The following is an 18,854-nucleotide window of genomic DNA, read 5'->3' on the forward strand; positions in this document are numbered from 1 at the left end:
CTCTTGTAACGGGGACGGACACACACAGATACTCATACAGAAATAAAAGAAAATACAAGCAGTTTCAAAGAAAAGGTGATTTAACTGCATATTTCTTTGCGTAGCATATATGTTTGTACTGTTCTAGCAAAATCTAGCCTACAAAAATAAAAGGAAGGATTTACGATAAATGACGAGGAAAGGAGGGTTTTAAACCCTAGCCACCGTGTCTGGTGGTCCCAGGGTGGCGTGGTAGCGTGACTGTGTGAGGCAGACGGCCGAGCCCAGAGTTCTCTCCTTTCTCTCTTCGAGAGAATTTTATTTTTTTTCTAAAACGATTTCAAATGATTTTAAAATGAGAAATTGGCTTTTATAGCCTTTGCAAAAGCAGCGCTGCTTCTGCGACCCCCAGGATCCGCGTGTTGACCCGATTACCCGGGGAGGATCCGCGCAATTTTTTAAATTGGGTTAATTGCCCAATTGGTCCTCTCGCAATTTTTATACTTTTAATTTCATCTTATTTATTTGTTTATTTGGTATTAACGTTTTAATTCTATTTCAATTCGACCCTCCCAATGATTTACAATCGTATTAGGGGAAACGATGACGTTTTGGGAATAGGGCTATTTGCCTAATGACTCCTTTGATTTATGAATGTTTCAAATTGGGTCTTAATTCAGCTTTTAGCTTTGTGAATTTGCCCTATAATTGTTAAACATCAAATTTAGTCCTATATTTATTATATTATTCTATATATATTGTATTATTTGTTTATTTTAATTTTACTTTTATATTACATATTATAAAATTGTTTTTTATGAGTGTTATTTTAATTATATATTGTTATTACTTATTATATATATTATTTTCCTTAAATTATTATTTTACATCTTTTTATATATTATTATATTTTCACATATATTATATTTATTAATTACTTATACATATATATATATCGTTTTATATGTTACTTTATATCTATTATTTTTCTTATATGTTTATATTACATTTTATTATATAATCTTTATTATGTTCTATTTTCATATTATTTATTGTTTTTATATCATGTATCATAAATTATATTATTATATATTATTATTTTAAAAATGTAAAGCATTATTATTAAATCATATTTTTAACCCATAATTGTATACATATTTTTATTAATTATTTATTTATTTACTATATATTATTTCTTTTTAAAATTAATGTTGTTATATTATGAAATCTTTTACATACTTCTAAACCAATATATTATCATATAATTATTATTCTTTTATTATATTATCTATTAAATATCATTTTAAAATGGTTATGAAATGTCTTGTTTTTTTAATTGTATGTATATTTTGTTAGCAATTAATTACTCTTTTTATATATTAGTTTCTTTTCACATGTTTTATATTGTATGTATCATGTATGTGTTAAGTTTATTTTATTATAATATGCACTATATTTCTTTTATTTGTATATCATACATTATTTGGTTTGTGTTTTATATATATATATCATGCATCATTTAAATATTATTTCGTGTGTTTATATACTTTGTTTATTCATTTTCAATACATGTTATACATATATCTTTGTTTGCATTTTTTGCTTCGTATGTATTATTCTTTATATCATAATATTCATTTTTTTATCTACCTAGAACAATAATATATTATTATGATTTATAATACGATTTTCCACGCATCATCTTTAAAAAGACAAGGCTCTAAAATTTTCAAAAAATAAAGGCAATACTTGGTGTTTGGAAATTTGAAAAAGTAGTGCCCTAACTTATTGGGTTGCAACTTTTCTCGTTGAGTTCGAATAGTCAAGTACCCTTCTAAGTTTTTTAAGATTTTCAAAATACGAGCAACCTGTCTTGGAATTTCAAAGCGTTGTGTCCTAACTTATTGGATGTGGCGATTTGTCGTTTGAGATAGGGATTTCCAAAAGGTTAACTTAGTGTCAATGTTTTGATACGAGTGAACCCAAATTTTCAAAATCAAAGTATTTTAAAGAGGATTACATCTTAAAATTTTTAAATTTCGACATTAAAGACACTTGATAATCAATTAGGTACCAATTTTTGGGCGTTACAAGGGTGCTAATCCTTCCTCGTACGTAACCGACTCCCGAACCCATTCTTTTATTTCGTGGACCAAAACTAATGATTTTAAAACAAAATGTTTTAAAGGTGATCCAATCACACCTAAAAAGATTAGTGGTGACTCCCGTTTTCGTTTTTTAAAATCGATTCCCATTTTCCAAAACTCGATTGAAAATGGTTTCGACAGTATGATTGTCGAATGCAATATTTTTTATTTTTTAAAATTTTATTATACTTTTCTATTCTAATTAAACTTTTCGATTCTAATAAAAAATAAAAATAAAGAATATCATTAATAATTAGTAATAATATTACGAAAATACTAATAATATCACGAATATTATAAATAACACAAATAAACTAATCTTTTGAATCTACCGTGCATCTTAGATTTAGGTTTGGTTATGATATGTAATAGAATTTGGTTAATTTAGCATGAAATTGATTTATTTGATGATATTTGATATTTAAATACAATTAAATATTGGATAATATGTAAATGTTTAAATTGGGAAAATTATGAGTGTATCTGGTTGTGTTGGTATTTATGTGTATATTAATTATATATGTCTGATAGGTTCGGTAATACTCCGTAACCCTATTCCGAGGACGGTTTGGGGTTAGGAGGTGTTACACGGTGGGAGTGAAGTCGCCTTTGAGCGACTCGCATCATAGTTTGTCAGGCCACCTGTGAGATTAGTCCAACAGCGCGAAAGCAAGTGATTAATATGCCGATAAAGCTGAAAAAAGTCATCGGCGCTAATGAACTCCTATGTGTAAAGTCCCAAAGCAACACTAATGATCATTTTATGAACCACTAAACTAGACTACGATCACGACTAAGGCAAGCACACCTATCGAATGGTAGTATAGTTACGGTAAGTCTAGAGTATCGTATCCATAAGGACTAAAAGTACTAGTATTAATTTTCTTTCTATTATTTAGCCTAAAATATAAAGGATTTGTTTTAATCTAAAATTAACTAACTAATTAACTAATGAACATGACAAAGAGTGAAGAAAGTAATCGAATAAACCAATAATAAAGACAATACCCAAGGAAGAATCCACCTAGACTTCATTTATTATTCCGATTCTGAATCTAACAATTTATTCACTTGTCTTGATCCGTAGAAATCCCTAAATTATGTTAATATCTCTTTTGAGACTAAAAACAACTGACTCTAGGTTGATTAATTGAATCTCTTTCTAATTAAAACCCCTATTGTCGCATTAACTTGATCTATTGATTCCCTTATTAAATTTGACTCTAATCCGGTAGATTTATGTCGCCCTATTTCTAGGGTTGCATGCAACTCCGCTTAATTATGTGAGATCTACTCTTAAATAGGGACTTTTGCTCCACTGAATAAGCACATCAACTTGAATCAATATCCTGAAAATATTAAAACAAGAATTAAGAAAACATAATTACGAACAATAACAAGTATTTATCATTAAATCAGAATATTAAATAACAAGATTTGTCTTAGGTTTCATCTTTCCTAGGTATTTAGGGAGTTTAGTTCATAATGTAGTAGGAAAACATCTCAAAAATAGGAAAATAACAAAACATAAAGAAACCCAAAAACTTCAAGAGAGAAATTGAAGGGAGATCTTCAATCTTGCAGGAGATCCTACTTTCGAGCTGGATCTGTTGGCGTTCTTTGAGTAATTCATGTGTTTTACTCCCCCTTAGATCTTTTTATCGTGTGTTTAAATAGACTTTGGAATGCCCAAAATAGCCCAAAATTAGCCTTTTCTGAGTAGAATTAAAATAGGTCTCGACAGGGACACGGTCGTGTGGTACGCCCGTGTGATGGTGCTTAGGCCGTGCGTAATTCTAACATGGCTTTAAGTCGACACAGTCATGACACACGGGCATATGGTCTGCTTGTGTGTATCACACGGACGTGTGGATTACCCGTGTAGAAGTGTCTGGGCCGTGTGTAGCACTGAAATAAACCTATTTTGTCCGTTTTTGGCCTTTTTCTTGCACTTTTCACTTTCCTATTCTCATCTGGATATAAAACATGAAATTAAAGGATTAGGAGCATCAAATTCACTAAATCTTATGATAAATCATCCAAAAATATGCCAAGCATGGGGTTAAAATATGTTACTTTTGAGGTTTATCAAATATCCCCACACTTAAGCATTTGCTTGTCCTTAAGCAAAATCCTCAACTCACAATTAAAATGCATTCTTCTTAACTTATAATTCTTATCAATAATGTTTCGAAATAATTCACAAATAATCATACATTGAGAATTCAACTAAAAGAACATCAAAGTTTCAAACAATCCAAGTTGAGCATTTTAATCATAAAATCATAGGTATTTCCCTTTATCTAAATAATTACTTTTAATTCCAAATCGACAAGAGTTGACATCCTCACTAAAGATTCACTCAAATCACTCAAAGTGTGTAAGGTTCAACAATTAAGCAATCATTAGTCAAACATGAAAAGTTATTACATAGGCTTGCATGAAAATCAAATCTCCACCACTATAAATGAGATGGTACACAAATCAAAAGGCCTTTAGCTGGGTTGTAATGGGGCTTGGGTTAAAGATGTGGAAAAAGGCTGAAAAAGAAGGTTAGAATCGAGATTGAATTGGTAAATTACCTAACTAGAAAAATAAACTAACACTAAATAATTACATCTATATTAAAGATAAACATGAGCTTCTTCTCAGAATATGGAATTAACACTTAAGCTCAAAACAAAGAACTAATAATAATCAACATATATGTATACTTTTTTTTCATTTTTTTTAAATGAATGAATGAATAATGAGAGAAAATTATACAATTAAAATAAAAGAACATAGTTAGGCAATTAACCAAATCAAATCTCAACAAAAAGTGGATCAATAAAATAGGAAAAATTCTCAATGAATCAAAAAGTATGATGTAGGGGTAGGGTAAATTAAGAAATAGTTTGTTAAGCTCAAAGGGGTTCACTAAGGGTTAATTATGAAGGTAGGCTTTTTGTGGGGTAAGTGGGTTAAAACCTAGATGCCTTTTTCATCTCAGTATATCAAATCAAAGGTGTGGTCTCGACATGTATAATCGAAGCAAGTTCTAGAATAACAATTCAATATTGACACACTCATAACCAATAATAAAGTGAGCACGAAAAAATGTATGCTCTAAAGGCTCAAAATCTCAAAAAAAATTTGGCTTTTGATGTCAATCTTGCAATTTCCAAACTTCAAGGTAATACCTCAATTTAGGGAAACAACCTAAAAAAATTTATTCCGAAAAATAGACTTGTCAAGCTTAATTCTCTAGTATCTTAAAGTTTAAACCATCAATGCACAAGTATCTATGAATTTAATCTAAAACATATCAATGAAAATCACAAATTAATAAGAGTTCATTTTAAAAGTAATATGAGCAAATTACTTAACCACAAGGTATAAGTCAGGGATTTTCAAATAATCATATAAATAACCTCCCCACACTTAAGATGTACATTGTCCTCAATGTACAAAAAAATATAAATCATAATAGAGTCAAAATATCATAAGATAGGGAAATGATTGAAACTGCCTTGAATGGTGGATGAATTTCCCATACTAGTGAAAAGCGGAGTTGTAGATAAATATAGGGGTAGTGCAAAATTCTGAGCAACTGATAAGAAAATAAACACAATGCTTGAAGATGATTAAAGGGTTACTCGTTAAGAAACAACCATAATAATTGAAATAAAGTTCAAAATATGAAAACAAAATAAACATAAAAATAAAAATAAACATAAAAATAAAAATAAACATAAAGATAAATGAACTCAATGGTCCTCATCATCATACTGATCTGTGTCACGAGTCGGTGGCACTAGAGGAACAATATGAAGATACTGATAGATCTACTGTAAAGTAGCATCAATACTGTCGAACTTCTGAGCACAGTACTGACGGAAACTAGTAAACTCCCCGGAGGATACTCCTAGAGAGCTAACAGCAGAGGGAGCATGTCGATGACTCGATGGTGGAGGCGGTGGTGAGTCCTCGTGTTAGGGAGAAACATCATCAGTGAAGTCCTCTAGGTCATGCTGACTATCAGACTAGACTAGTCTGTACTGTGGGGGGTCCACTCCACATTGCCGCTTGATCATCCTCATATGGATTATGGTCGAGATGCCATAAGGGGACATCTGACCTACTAGGGTAAGGGTCGAGGACTGCTCCGGTGGTGGAAAAAGTCCTTGGCGCTCATGAACTCCTTTGTGTAGAGTCCCAAAGCAGCACCAAACTCTGGAATACTCATGTGTCGCACCAACCCACCAAGACGAAAGGTGATAGTGCCTAGCTCGTCATGGACTGACATGACTTGCTGGACTGAAAATGTGGCACAAAACTCTAAAGTGAGCTCTGAATAGGTGGGCTCGACGATGGTGAAGAATCTATCCCATGGGGCTGTGGTAATAATAGTGCGCACATCGCCAGCCAAACGTATCTACTCTAATGCAGCCCAATCTATGCAGCGACCCACACCGAGGGGTTGTACTCGATGAAGGTGGTACAGTTCCTCCTGGGGCCCGTAGAGAATTTGAGATAAGGATGCCGAACCTCGGTAGAGGCGCTCGAGGAAGTCGCGCTAGGACCCTTCTGTTTTTTTGAAACGGGGATGGCTACTTTGGACTTGTCGCGTGTGTTCGTCGTAATGCACTTACACAAGTAAAAGAAAGTAAATAAAGTAGTACTCAAAATTAAAAAAAAATCAAGTAGGCCTAAAATAACAAAGTACTCCTAAACGATAAAGAAACATAAAAATCTGGAAAGTAAAATAACAAAAAGTCAACTGAATAAATTATTCTAAGCTAAAGATAAAGAACAATAGAAGAAGAACAGTAGGCAAAGAATATGTAACCAATGAGCAAAGAGTTAAAAATTAATAATCAAAATTAAATCAAAACAGTGAGATAAACCATATGATTGTAATGAAAACTAAGCATGAGAATGAAGGTTAACATATTCGACAACTAATTATCTAGAATAGGAATAAATAATGGTGAACAAATTATCAACAACTGAGAATCATATAATGAGTACGCTGAAAATAAAATAAAATAACAAATAAGAATTAAAGAAAGAAAATAAAGAAATAAAGAATGAAAATGAAACAAAAATAAAGAAAAAGTTAGGGAATAACAAGAAACTGATGGAAGATAGTCAGAGGAGGGTGGGGTCTGCTCAGGTTGGCATTCTGCGTAGGAGGAGAGGGGAGGTGCGGTCGTGTTTTGGCCATGTGGTGGTGGTGCGGCGATTCGAACAAGGCTGGTTTGTGGGGTGTGAGTAGGACAAGGTGGGGGAAGAGGATTAGAAGGAGAAAGGAGAAAGGGGAAAAGAAAGGGGTGGAGGAAGGAAGATGAGGGGAATGGGGGAAGAGAGGGTTAGGGAGGGAGTCATGAGGGACGAAATGGGGGTAGGTGACCGTGGCAGGAGTGGGGAAAATGGGAGCGGTGGCTAGGGTTGATTTTGAGTGAAGAAGAAGATGAAAAAGAAACTAGGGGTTAGGGCTTTTAAGGTGACATGGTCGTGTAACGTTTCGTGTTGGGCCACATAGCCGTGTCACAAGCCCGTGTGTCTCGAATTCTAGCCTATGTTTGTCGAGGAAAATATTGGCCCACTCGGCCTTGGACACGCCCGGGTGTCCGGACTGTATGGTTCACACGGCCGTATCGTATGGCCGTGTGCTACGTTATTCGCTTCTCCCACACCCGTGTGGTATTCCACACACCCGTGTGTCGGAACACATGGTCGTGTGCCTTGCCCGTGGAGCTCTCTGACTTGTTTAAAATTTAGAAACTTAGCTCCAGTTTTCACACGGCCTGGGACACGCCCGTGTGTTCAGGCCGTGTGGTCTACAAGGCCATGTCGTACGCCCGTGTATCCTCTTTTAAGCCCGTGTCTCTGTTGATTTTTAGGGATTTAAGCATCAGGGCTCACATCACCTTAACCTCACCATTGTTTACTATAGCTTTTTGCCTCGTTTCAGATTTAGGTTCAGCTAACCCGTCTTTGTCACGCACTGTGATGGTATGGAGTTGCTCCCTTGGGTTAGTTTTTGTATTACTAGGTAAGCCACATTGCAGTCGTTCAGCTGACCTATTTGAGTTTCGAGCTCTTGAATCGACGCTTGCTGATTTTTAAGTGTTGTTTCGGTATTCTGAAAACAAGTTTCTGACACCGAGATAAATTTTGTAAGTATCTCCTCAAGGTTCGGCTTTTTCTCCTGTTGGTAAAGTGGTTGTTGAAAACCTGAAGGGTGTTGTGGCCTTTGATTCTCTTGACCACCCCACAAAAAATTGGTATGGTTCTTCCAACCTGCATTGTAAGTGTTACTATAAGGGTTATTTTGAGGTCTAGAATTTTTACCCATATAGTGGACTTGTTCTCCCTCGATGCTGGGGTTGAAGAATGGATAATCTGTGTTGTGTATCCCTCCTCCATTTGAATCACACTTCATCATTGGATGTACCTGAGTAGAATCACACAAACCATCAATCTTTTTATTCAATAGTTCTACCTGGTTAGATAGCATAGTGACCGCGTCGAGGTTGAAAACACCAGCTGCTTTTGTCGGCTTCATTCTTATGACTTGCCACTGATAGTTGTTTAGTGACATCTCTTCAATAAATTTGTAAGCGTCTTTAGGTGTTTTGTTGTTCAAGGTTCCACCGTCGGCTGCATCAATCAGTTGCCTCGTTGAGGGGTTCACACCGTTATAGAAGGTCTGAACTTGTAACCATAAAGGTAACCCATGGTGAGGGCACCTTCTCAATCAATCATTGTATGCACCTTAAAGTGTTTTGAAATCCTTGTGCACAAAAGAAGAGATATCATTCCTCAACTTAGCCATTTTAGCCGGCGAAAAATATTTAAGCAAAAATTTTTCGGTCATTTGTTCCCAAGTAGTGATTGACCCTCGTGGTAACGAGTTCAACCACTGTTTAGCCTTATTCTGTAATGAAAAGGGAAATAACTGAAGGCGAATGACATCGTCAGAAACACCATTTATTTTGAAAGTGTCACAGAACTCTAAAAAGTTGGCCAAATGAGTATTTGGGTCTTCATCCTGCAAACCATCAAACTGAACAAACTGTTGAATCATTTGTATAGTGTTAGGTTTCAGTTCAAAATTATTTGCAGCAATTGCAGGTCTAAAAATACTTAGTTCAGCCCCCACTAAATTAGGCTTAGCATAGTCGTACATAGTACAAGGAGTAGGATTCTGATTCACTAGATTTGCGGCAATCATAGGAGGCAGCAGATTATTTTGTTTTTTAGCCATCTTCTCGGTAGTATTGGTGTCGTCCTCGTGCTCTTCCTCTATATACTATAGACTTCGCCTTACTTCTTTACGATTTCTATGAGTTGTGTTTTCAATTTCGCTGTAAAAAAAATAGTGGTCCTGACAGGTTTCTTCTAGTCATAAACTATAAGAACCTGCCAGAAGCAAATAAAAGAAAAATTAGTAAATTAAAAATAAAACAAAAATAAATTGCAATAAAAATAAAAAATGGCTAAAGTAATAAAAATCAAGCGTTTCTAATATCTTAGTCCCCGGCAACGGCGCCAAAAACTTGATGATCATTTTATGAACCACTAAACTAGACTACGATCATGGCTAAGGTAAGTGCACCTATTGAATGGTAGTATAGTTACGATGAGTCCAGAGTATCGTATCCACAAGGACTAAAAGTACTGGTATTAACTTTCTTTCTATTATTTAGCTTAAAATATAAAGGATTTGTTTTAATCTAAAATTAACTAACTAATTAACTAATGAACGTGATAGAGAGTGAAGAAAGTAATCGAATAAACCAATAATAAAGATAATACCCAAGGAAGAATCCACTTAGACTTCACTTATTATTCCGATTTTGAATCTAACGATTTATTCACTTGTCTTGATCCGTAGAAATCCCTAAATTATGTTAATATCTCTTTTGAGACTAAAAACAACTGACTCTAGGTTGATTAATTGAAATCTCTTTCTAATTAAAACCCTTATTGTCACATTAACTCGATCTATGGATTCCCTTATTAGATTTAACTTTAACCCGACAAATTTATGTCTCTCAATTTCTAGGGTTGCATGTAACTCCGCTTAATTAGGTGAGATCTACTCTTAAACAGGGACTTTTGTTCCACTGAACAAGCACATCAACTTGAATCAATATCTTGAAAATATTAAAACAAGAATTAAGAAAACATAATTACGAATAAGAACAAGTATTTATCATTAAATCAGAATATTAAATAACAAGATCTGTCTTAGGTTTCATCCTCCCTAGGTATTTAGGAGTGTAGTTCATAATGTAGTATGAAAACATCTCAAAAATAGTAAAATAAAAAAACATAAAGAAACCCAAAAACTTCGAAAGAGAAATTGGAGGGAGATCTTTAGTCTTGTAGGAGATCCTGCTTTCGAGCTGAATCCGTTGGCATTCTTCGAGTAATTCCTGTGTTCTACTCTGCATATCCCCCTTAGATCCTCTCATCGTATGTTTAAATAGACTTTGGAATGCCCAAGATTAGCCTTTTTCCGAGTAGAATTAAAATAGGTCTCGACAGGGACACGACCGTGTGGTACACCTATGTAATGGTGCTCAGGCCGTGCGCAATTCTGACGTGGTTTTAAGTTGACACAATCATGACACACGGGCATGTGGTCTGCCCATGTGTCTCACACGGGCGTGTGGATTACCTGTGTAGAAGTGTCTGGGTCGTGTGTAGCACTGAAATAAACCTATTTCGTCTATTTTTGGCCTTTTTCTTGCACTTTTCACTTTCCTATGCTCATCTGGATATAAAACATGAAATTAAAGGATTAAGAGTATCAAATTCACTAAATCTTATGATAAATCATCCAAAAATATGCCAAGCATAGGGTTAAAATATGTTACTTTTGAGGCTTATTAAGCACCAAACTCAGGGACGCTCATTTGGCACACCAATCCACTAAGTCGAAAGGTGATGGTACCTGGCTTGTCGTGAACCGTCATAACCTGCTGAACAAAGAACGTCGCACAGATTTCCAATGTAAACTCCATGTAGGTGGGTTCGACAATTGCAAAGAATCTATCCCAAGGAACTGTAGTGATGAAGGCGCAAACATCGTCAGCTAGGCGGACCTGCTCCAACATGTCCCAATCGATACATCGGCCTAGACCGAGTGGTCGTACTCGATGGAGATGGTATAGGTCCTCCTAGGGGCCCGTTGAAAATTGGAGATAAGGGTGGTGGACCTCGGCAGATGTGCTTGAGGAGGAGGTCCCACCGGGGCCTTTCGCTTTTTCGAAGCAATGACGGCTACCTTAGATTTGCCTTGTGTATTTGTCATGGTGTATTTGCATGAAAGTGATCAAATAATATTAAATAAAATAACTAACATAATATAGGCAAGCGAATATGAGTAAAAAAAAAAATCTCAGTAAATATCAACAACTTGCCTAATTGACATAATAAAGCTAATGGATAGCAAGCTATAACAAAATAAAAATCTAATTGTAGTGCACATGAAGAGGCAGATTAATAAGACTAAAAATTAAGACACCAAAAAAATCAACTAAACAAAAAGCAGACACAATACTGCAGGATAAAAATAAAAGTTAAGAAAAAGAAAATAAAATTAAGTCAAATGGTAAGAATGTTCTATACACAAGATTAATCATAACCTCAATAGTCAATAAGCTGAATAATAAGCAAGAATAATGCAAGAAGTAAATCAATAAACCTAATTAAAAATAAACTGGAATAAAATATTAATAATAATAATAAATAAATAAAGAATTATTAATATTAACAAAACTGAAATAAAAGAAGGGTAAAAAGGGGAAAAAAAGAACCGATGATGGGGGATGATCGGAGGTTCAATGGGTGATTGACTGGGAATGGTGGCTGAACTGTGGGAGTGGGAACTTTAGGGAGTGGGGGCACTAGTATGGAGCGGGAAAGGGGGTGCATCGAGGGGGGAAGTGAGGATGATGGTACGGGCTGGTTCGTTGGGACGAGGAATAATAGGAGGAAAAAAATGAAACTGAGGCAGTTGGGGGTGAGGGTGGCCGGACTAGTTGGGGGTTAAAGGGCTGCGGCGACTAGGGGTTGAAGAAGATGGGAGGAAAAAGACAAAAGTGAAAAAATGAAAAGGGGATTTAGGGTTTAAATTGGGATACAATCGTGTGATCCCCGTGTTGGGCCACACAGCCGTGTCACATGTCCGTGTGGTCTCGTTCTAACCTATGTGTATTTAAAATTTATACCCCTGTACACAGCCTTGGACATGCCCATGTGTCCAGGCTGTGTGGTTCACAAGGCCGTGTGCAATGTTGTTCGCTTCTCCCACGCCCGTGTAGTCTCTGTTTTACCCTTGTGCGATTAAATTTTTTAAACCTAGTCTTCACAAGGTCATAGACACGTTCGTGTGTCCATGCCATGTCACACGGCCGTGTGCAATCTTGTTCGTTTCTCCTACGCCCATATGGCCTCCCACACGCCCAAGTGATCTCACACACGGCCGTGTGCTTTACCCGTGTAACTCTCTAACTTGTTTTAAAATTAAAAAATTCAGCTCCAATTTTCATACGGCTTAGGACAAGCCCGTGTATCCAAGCCGTGTACCTCTTTATCAATTTCCTTAAATTTTTAAAAAACTAAGTCCCAAGATCCACACGGCTAAGGACACGCCCGTGTATCTAGGCCGTGTAGAGCACACGGCCATATCACACGGCCATGTAACTCATTAACACGCCCATATTAAATGACACGGCTTAGGGTACACCCGTGTATCCAAGCTGTGTAGGTTAAAAACCTGCATTTTACTATTTAGTTAAGTTTTTAAAGAAATAATATAAAGTAAAAATAAGAAAATTAGCAGTGTTAGTACTCAGATTGCCTCCCGAGAAGTGCTTATTTAAAGTTTATGCTCGACTTACCTCGTATTTACATAGTCATGGTGGTTCGCGGAGTCGAGACTCCTCTTTCTCGCTATCAATTCTTTCATTCAAATAAGGTTTAAGTCGAGTAATATTTACCTTAAAAGTACCAAAATAAGAATGAATTACCTCGATTGTACCATATGGAAAGATATTGAGTACCGTAAAAGGAGTCACTCCGTTTGCATTAAGCTCTGAAGTGGTTAATCGAGGGCCGAGTTCATCTAACAATACCTAGTCCCGAGCTTTGAAGTGGTTTGTTCCATCCTTATGCTTATCATGGCGTCGCTTTGGTTCATCGTGCATTCTCAGTTTCTCCTTGACATGTGACTGCCATTCGTCTAGTTCATCGATTTGAAGCCTTCGTTCTTCATGAATTGTTCCATCTTTGACGCTTGAGCTAGACCGTGGCTCTATAATGGTTTTTCGAGGTGTTTCCTGCAAAGAATGTTGAGCCACAATGTTATTAACATCAACAGAACCTGTAATATCATCTCGATCGCTAGATATTTTAGCAGAATCACAAGCTTGAAGAGTGATCGTGTCATCTCCTACATAAAGTATGAGTTCACCTGTACCAACAACAATAATCGTTCTAGCAGTTGCTAAAAAGGTAGGTCCAACCTAGAATTAAGGGTACGTCACTATCCTAATCCATGTTTAAAACAACAAAGTCAACTGGGAATATAAATTTATCAATCTTTATAAGCACATCCTCAACAATACCCCTAGGAAATCTAATATTTTTATCTGCTTTGTTTGGGTTTCCCAAGACCTAATTTGTAACACCCCAAACCCGGCCTAGACGTTATGACCGGATCCGACGTGCCACATCGAAGCCTTCAAAACATACTGTATTGCTTAGTTCAGAAAACTTAGTTGATGTTGTAAAGATCTTTTTTTAAAATTAGGTTAAAGTGAATGGAGGCTGTGCACCAGGTAGGAAGCCAGAACAGAGGAGGTGAGTCCGTCAGACTGCTTAAGTACCAAGCTCCCTTCGGAACCAATCCTAGACATGCACACCGCCATTGCCACACTCTAACATCACGTATAACTTTGAGAAAAACCGTCTGGTAATGTCTATCTTAAGAAAATGATTAAGTTTGAAAACGTTTGCTTAGCAGAAGTCTTACTTGGAATCGTGTTATTTTGAAATCCCTTAATGTTTTTGAAAACGCGTCCTAAAGCTAACCCATTTTCCTTAGTTATCATAGTTTTTTTCATCATAATAAAATAAAATAATAAAAGTAAAACAAAACCATAAAAATAATTAAACGGCCTTATTACACTTAAAACCCAAAACCATAAATGAAATTAAAAGGACGTCCAGTTCACCGTAAAGAAACCGAGTTCAGAGAAACATGTGGCGATCCGAATCCTCGCAGCTCCAAGCCCACTATGGTTGAGGATTACCGTGAGGATGAAAATAAGGGTGAGTTTTGGGAAACTCGGTGTGTAATCCAACCCAACCATAGCCTAAATCAGTTCAAACCACGAGAGCAGAATAAGTTGGCCTCGGCCCGAGCAGATATCGAATAAAGCCCGTAGGCCCGAGCAGCACGAAGCAGATATATCATGCTTATGCGAAACCCAACCATATCCAACCACATACACCCCATACCATCCTTTCACCATGTGGGAGACTACTCGACCCACCCAACCGCTACACACCACGAAATATACAGACATGGCTGCAGATCTGAAAATGTGACAGAGTCACAGATCTGAATATTTTGTGGCGGTGCCACCGGAAACAGATATCGTGGCGGGGCCACGAGCAGATAATTTGTGGCATAGCCACCGGGCGCTTCCTCCATAATATAACCCATGTCCCCATACAACAGATATACATTCATGGCATACATCATACAGATTTAATTCATCATGCTTTTCAGACAAAATTAACCGTAGGGGTATAAAGGTCATTTTGCACACATAGGGGTATGATGGTAATTTTGCATACATAGGGGTATTCTAGTAAATCTAACTATTTCTAAGCTTTCATGCATGTCGTAGCCATTACGTTTAGCCATAAACACTTACCGAGCGTTCTTACCGAATTGGGTCCGTTGGCCCATTAACCCAGTTTTGGCCCATTAAGCCCAAAATATCAAAACGCATACTAAATCGCGTCATGCAGCTTTTATCACTTTCGATTACCAGTAATAATTACCCATACGTCTTACGAGCATTCGCACACTCGCAAGTGCCCAAAATACCGGTTTTTCGGCATTTCGGCTTTTCGGCTTTTGCCGATCTAGCCTATGAAAGGGTGTCAGTTACACACCTGTTTTTGGGATTTCATCGACGAGATCTACACTCGAACTGCCTACAATTGAATCACTTAATATTACTCCAAATATCGAAATAAAATTGAGTATATAGCCCCTTACCACATTCGGCCAAACATGCCTAAAACCCTTATTGCTCTTACCTTACTGCCGAAAGATGGTTAACTCCAAAGATCCGATCGTTCCACCTGTCCAAGCCCTCGATCAATCGCCTCTAAAACTCGCTATTACCAAAAAAAAATAGTTATTACGACCCCTCAGGGTTACAAGTCCAAATCGACAACCTCCCTAACTTAGGGGTTTCGGCTTTTCCTAAAATATGTAAGAAGACTAAGTTTTGGAGAAGACTTACCACCGATTCCTTAGTGACTGATTCCAATGAGTTTCCCACTCGATCCCGATGTAGATCTAAGCCCTCAGATGATAACAAAAGTCGATCTTTCAGTGACTTCAGTATTCGGCCAAGTCCCTTTTAATGTGGGGTTTTCGACTTTTTGCAACTTGTGTTTAGAAAGGTAAAACGAGAGGGTTTTGCTATGGTCTTGTCGTCAAAATTTGAGGTTTTAGAGGGCTGGTGAATCGGCCACAAATGATGAAGGGAAGAGATGTGGTTTTGGTTATAAGAAATCGGCACAAAAAGAACAAGCTTTCGGGATTTTGGCTTTTTATGGCCAAAGGCTATGAAGGTTTTGAAACGGTTGAAGGGAAAAGAAAAAAAATGGAGATGAACAAGATGGTAGGAAGGTTCGGCAATGGAGGAAAAGAGATGAAGAAGAAGGTTGACGAGGAGAGGAGAAAAGAAAAGATGAGGAGAAAAGTCAGGAAACGGCACCAACTACCCTAAGTGTCGAATTTATACTAGCTCCTTAACCTAGCCGAATTTTGCCCCCTTAAAGAATCCCTTGGCCGGCCACCTCTTGTTCCTTGATCAGCTCTTGGATTTCCTCCCTTATTTGCTCCTAAATCCTATCCCTTATCAGCTCCTAAATCTTATCCTTTATCAACCCCTAAATCCTCTCCTGACAGACTTTCACTTCAGTTCCACTACTTACCTTTTCCGTTCATAAAAATTAATCCCTGATTTTGCTATCAATGCGACTTGAACCTGGGTCCTCCCTTGCATCCACACGCCACTAACATCCTTCCCCAGTGGTGTCACATGCCACTTTACCCCTTGCTTCCTTGTGAACCATTTTTCACAATTAATTCCTAAAAGCATAATTTATCAGAACCCCTTTCTCTTATGGAATTAAAATTAATTAAAACTATCGGGTTTTATCCTAAGCTTGGGCCTTCTCAGAGCCCACTATCATAATTAATCCTACACTTAACAAACAGAACACAGAATTTTAAATTTTATAGACTTTTACAGAATTCCTGAAAATTTGGGGCGTTACATAATTGTTTAAACATTTTATAGGGCATGACATTAACACTTACCCTTAAATCAGCCAAAGCATTGTTCACATTTAAACTACCAATTAAATAAGGAATAGTAAAACTCCCTGGATCTTTCAATTTGTTGGGTAGTTTATTCTGTAGAATGGCTGAGCAGACTGTATTTAGCTCCACGTGCGACGCATCATTTAACTTCTGTTTGTTTGCTAAAAGCTCCTTTAAAAATTTGACTGAGTTGGGCATCTGCGAAAAAGCTTCAATAAATGGTAAGTTAATATGTAACTTTTTCAAGAGTTTAAGAAATTTACCAAATTTCTTATTGGTATGGTATTTCCTTGTCACATTGGGGTATGGCACATGAGGTTTATACTCTTTACTTATCGATTTCTGTTCACTGTGGCTCACCTCAGCCTTACCTTTACCTACCACAGTCTCTTGCCTCAATTCTGGTTTAGGTTTAACTAACCCTTCTTCATCTCTTACTGTAATTGTATGAAGTTGTTCTCTTGGGTTAGTTTCGGTGTTACTTGGTAAGCTACCTTGTGGTCTTTTTGAAATCATGTTAGCCAGCTGGCCCATTTGATTCTCGAGCCCTTGAATCGATGCTTGCTGATTTTTAAGTGCTGTTTCGGTGTTTTAGAAGCGATTTTCTGACACCAAAATAGACTTCGTCAACATCTCCTCAAGGTTTGGCTTCTTTTCCTGCTGGTAAGGTGGTTGAAAGCCTGGAGGGGGTTGTGGTCTCTAATTTTCTTAACCACCCCAAGAGAAGTTGGGATGGTTCCTCCAACCTGCATTATAAGTGTTACTATAGAGATTATTCTGAGGTCTAGAATTTTACCTATATAGTTAACATGTTCATCTTCTGCGTTAGGGTTGTAGGATTGACTTTCTAGAAGGTTCCCTCCTCCATTTGTGCTGCATTACATCACCAGATGTACCTGCGTAGAACCATATAAACCATCAATCTTTTTACTCAGAAGTTTTACCTGGTTCGATAACATGGTAACTACATCAATGTTAAAAACATTAGCTGCTTTCATCGATTTTGTCCTCATAACTTGCCACTGATAATTATTCAGTGACATCTCTTCAATGAACTCATAAGCCTCCTCAGGTGTTTTGTTATTTAGGGTACTGCCAGCGGCTACATCGATCAGTTATCTAGTTGAAGGGTTCAAACCATTGTAGAAAGTCTGAACCTGTAACCATAAGGATAACCCATGTTGAGGACACCTTTTCAATAAATCCTTATACCCCTCACATACATCGTATAGGGTCTTTAAGTCCATTTGCACAAAGGAAGAGATATCATTCCTCAACTTTACCGTCTTGACTAGGGGAAAGTATTTCAATAGAAACTTTTCGGTCATTTGCTCTCATGTAGTGATGGAACCTCGTGGTAGAGAGTTCAACCACTATTTAGCTTTAGTCCTCAATGAGAAGGGAAATAACCGAAGGCGAATGGCATCATCAGAAAAGCCATTAATTTTGAAAGAATCATAGTACGCCAGAAAGTTAGCCAAATAAGTATTTAGATCCTCATCTTGCAAACCTTCGAACTGAATAAACTGTTGGATCATCTGAATTGTGTTCGGCTTCAGTTCGAAGTTATTTGTAGCAATAGCAAGTCTCAAAATACTCGATTCGGCCCCTGCTAAATTAGGCTTCGCATAGTCATACATAGTATGAGGAGCATGATTCTAGTCTACAGGATTCACGGCAACTACAGGAGGTAGCGGATTATTCTGATTTTCAGCCATCTCCTCGGTAATATTGGTATCGTCCTCTTGCTCTTCCTATATATACTGTAGACTCCGCCTTATTTCTCTACGATTTCTACGAGCTGTGCTTTCAATTTCACTATCAAATACTAGAGGTCCTAAATGGTTTATTCTAGTCATAAACTAAAAGAACCTGCCAGAAGAAAATAAGAGAAAAAGTTAGTAAATTAAAGTAAAAACAAAAATAAAAATGGCTAAAGTAATAAAAAATTAAGTGTTCCTAATATTTTAGTCCCCGACAACGGCGCTAAAAACTTGATGGATCACGAAACTAACTATTATTTTGACGAATGCAAGCGCACCTATCGAATAGTAGTATAGCTATAGTAAGTCCGAAATATCGTATCCACAATG

General features: G+C 36.8%; 1 non-coding gene across 1 annotated transcript; it reads left to right on the forward strand.

Annotated features, from left to right (window-relative positions):
- The first annotated feature begins 17,934 nt into the window (after positions 1-17,934).
- Positions 17,935-18,041, forward strand: LOC128284435 (small nucleolar RNA R71). Its single transcript, XR_008274862.1, has one exon. It is a non-coding gene; the product is annotated as a small nucleolar RNA R71 (small nucleolar RNA).
- The last annotated feature ends 813 nt before the right edge of the window (positions 18,042-18,854 follow it).

This window comes from Gossypium arboreum, chromosome 11 (genome assembly GCF_025698485.1).
Source record: "Gossypium arboreum isolate Shixiya-1 chromosome 11, ASM2569848v2, whole genome shotgun sequence".
NCBI classification, from domain to species: Eukaryota; Viridiplantae; Streptophyta; class Magnoliopsida; order Malvales; family Malvaceae; genus Gossypium; species Gossypium arboreum.